Source organism: Sinocyclocheilus anshuiensis, unplaced genomic scaffold (assembly GCF_001515605.1).
Source record: "Sinocyclocheilus anshuiensis isolate Anshui unplaced genomic scaffold, SAMN03320099.WGS_v1.1 scaffold180, whole genome shotgun sequence".
NCBI classification, from domain to species: Eukaryota; Metazoa; Chordata; class Actinopteri; order Cypriniformes; family Cyprinidae; genus Sinocyclocheilus; species Sinocyclocheilus anshuiensis.
The window spans coordinates 81723-85446 of NW_015554093.1; positions in this window are offsets into that span (position 1 = coordinate 81723).

Consider the following 3724-nt stretch of genomic DNA (forward strand, 5'->3'; position numbering starts at 1 on the left):
CTGTTTTTTTTTTTTTTTTTTAGGGAATCAAAAATGCAGTGTAACCAGTGTAGTCCGATTACAGAACAAATTACTCTTATATGAGCCAGTTCTTTTGAATGAATCAAAAACATACAGCACAACCTATGTACAGTGGGTACGGAAAGAATTCAGACCCCCTTACATTTTTCACTCTTTGTTATATTGCAGCCATTTGCTAAAATTATTTAAGTTATTTTTTTTTCCTCCAATTCTTGAACTAATAACAATTAATTGTTTCTTATAAGTGAATCAAAACATACTGTAAAAAAATGTAAATTAAAAATATAAAGCAATGTTTTAAATGCATTATTAGGAAAGAAAGAAAAGAATAAAAAAAAATGTTGATGGAACCACTAACAAAATAGTTCACATGAAAATTATTAACTCACCCTTATGTCATTCCAAACCTGTATGTTTATTTTAACAAATATTTTGTATCTTTTTTCCTTACAATGAAAGTCTGAATGTTGCTTGGACCCCAACGTTCTTCAACATGCCGTTTTTCATGTTCCACAGTAGAAAGGCAGTCATACAGTTTTGGGACAACATGAGGTTAAGGCAATGATGACATTCATTTTGGGTGAACTATTCCTTCAAGCATACTGAATCATTAAGAGGAATTCTTTATGACTGGCATCCCTACTTTTATTGCTCATTCTCACTTGTCTGCTCCTTTGCATATGTTCCTCTTTGTCTTATTAAAGCAGTGAATACAGCCAGACTGCGTTCCTTCGGTGGCCGACAACTCTCTGTTTTGGCCGGCTCAGACTCTGCCCTCTTTAGCTTTTCTGACCACATGCACGCCTGACACGCTGGGAGCTCATGACAGCTGTAATTGTGGAGGGCCAGACAGTGACAGTGCCTGAGTCTTGGCAGGCTGGATGAACAGGTGGATAAGACCAGCACTAGCAGACCCATCTGTGTACAGGGTTGGCCAAGGGCACACCTATATCACGTGCCAGGAATGTGAGGCATCGGTGTTCAAGTGACTACATCTATTTGTGACAAATACATGGAAAGAGTAAACATGGAACTGTGAAAAGACGTTGGGCAACCACTGGTTCTTTTAAAGCAAAACCTGATATTTTGGCAGCATACAGATCTATTTCATTAGCATCATAAGAGCTGAATCATTTAAATCGACTAGGTTATTTCAAAACAAGGCCCATTGGAAAACATTGACATTTCTGCAAAATGATATTACATATTGCTTCTTGTGCATTTTGCAACACTTTTAAGGTGAAATTGCCAGTGAGTGGTGCTAAAACTGAGTTCAGTTTTATCCAAAACACATGAACATTAATCTGGCAATGTTGTATTACATTGGTTGTTGTATGTAAACCCCACCCTAAACCTTACCAATAGTGTACCAAAAGCAAACATTTTTTTAAGCAAACATAACATTTTAGCTTGCTTCTACAAGTCTTTGAGCTCTTTTATCAACACTTGTTTTTCCGCATCGCAAGGGACTCTTTTCACATTTCCAGGGTTCTCAGAAGCGGAAGTTGTTATAGTTGAGTAAGCCTCTAAAGTGGTGAACAGAAACTACAACAAATATAATTTTTGCATTTCCATTTGCTACAATAGCAAAAGAAAAATAACATAGTAGCATTTCTATGACTTCATAAAACTTGATAAAACTTGACTTCACAAAGACTTAATAATTTCTACAAAAGCTCCTCTAATGTCCCAGTATAGTACTACCTAAGAAGCTCCGCTCCGATCGAGAGCTTTACATCAAATGGATTCAGTGACTCTTGATCCCTCTTAATTTAGGTGTGTAAACCGGCAGTGCTTACACTTCACCTAAGTGAATTAAGCAATTAATTCCCACGCCCTGTGCTAGACTTTACTGAGGCTACACTACAATTTCACGTGACACCTACAGTTACTTCCAGCTAGGTTCCCCACAATCATTTTTAGTTGCTGATGGGGTCCGCCTGCGTCCTATCTCCAGCCTGGCCCAAAGGGATTCAGGGAGTGTGGAGTTAGAGCTTCAGCCCCTCTCTCTTTCTCTCCCCTTGAACAGAGACTGTAGGCACCGACACTGTCAGCTCCCATTACTTAATTGGAGTTTAGATGCAGCTGTCCTGTGTTTCTGCCTGCATGGCGTGCCTCGCTCAGTCTCACACAGATGCTGCATGTTGCAGACTTTAAAGGCGTCCGACAATCTCTCTGCGATGAAAGGGAGTTACGGCCACTGACAAACGCACCGACGGATATGGCAACAGCATTTAATGTAAACACTGAAGCTGTGCAAAGCTCTCTTATGCAACGTGAAATGTTTATGCGAGCGAAGAGTTACGATGTGCTTTATCATGCAGCTGTCTTTCAATATATGTGGAGGAGAATAACAGCCACACCCCACAAGTGTCACAATCCTATCAACCGCACTTTGTGTCATTGGTTCATAATAGAAATAGCAGTACTTGGAATTTGAATGACTGTATCTGAACTCTGTATCTGAAATCTGAAGTTAGTTTTGTTACTATAGATTGTCTGTTCTCAGCATGCAGCACCACAATAATGACTCTTATTTAGTTTCACCACAAGTAGGAAGTGATCAGTGTTCATTTTGAGCGGCTTATTTCATTTTCATTTCTTCATTTTTGCAGCTTATTATAGACATTGATCAGTTTTCTTGTTTTCCCTGGTGAAAGTCCTCACATTGTTGTAGGGCAAAGCTGAACTGGCTTCATTAGTAAAAACGGTTAAGTTCTATAGAATTCAAAGCTAAACATCTGTAGGGGAGGTAGTTACTAACTTAATTATCAGACTTCCTGTTTAAAGCAGTACCCATAGGGCAGCTTACAAGAGCCTATTGAGCAATTATAAAAATAACATCCATTAGTGTTCTCATCCTGTATATGTAATGAAATCCTTTAAAAATTATGTTTTGACAGAAAATTCACCATTACCTTTTTACGTTACATTTGCGGACAGTTCCTTCAAATCTAAAACACAATACACTGCAATGCGTAATTTAAAAAAAAAAGTATCAAGTAAAACACCCATTTAAAAAGAAAAAATTTAGGTAACACTTCCTATGAAGCTCATATTTATAATACTTTATAAGGGTATTCTTAAGGCATTATAATTAATGCATAATGCGTTATAAAAAAAAACGTATAATATGTTGTATCATCTCACAATTAATCATAACAACAATTATAATACCTACGTATTTGTGGTTATAACTTTTAAGAGTATGATTATTTATAACACACAATGAATGCCATATTAAATCCACTTAATTTATAATGGATTTTCTCATATCTTGACATTGTTTACTTAAGATCTGCACATTATCTTACTACATTTTGTGAGTGGTTAGGAGTGGTTGAGTATTTTTGAATGTTTCCTGTGACGTTAATGTTAATTTTACTGTGAGCTAGTTTAAGCTCAGTTGTAATACTTTCAAATTAAAATATGCAATGAGTTGCTTATAGTCAGTAGAATGTCTGTTGGGGAACCCTCAAAATAAAGTGTTAGCAGTTATTTAGCAGACATACTACTAATACTCCAACGACTGCTATTTGACATGTAGTTGCAAAGTTACTTATCGACAGTTGTCTAAAGGGTATTACATTAATACATAATGCATATTGATATTACAATAAAAATAGTTCAAAGCAAATGTGAACACATTCATCTGATCTGATATCTGATCTTATGGCTGTTTGAGAAAATATTATTATTATTA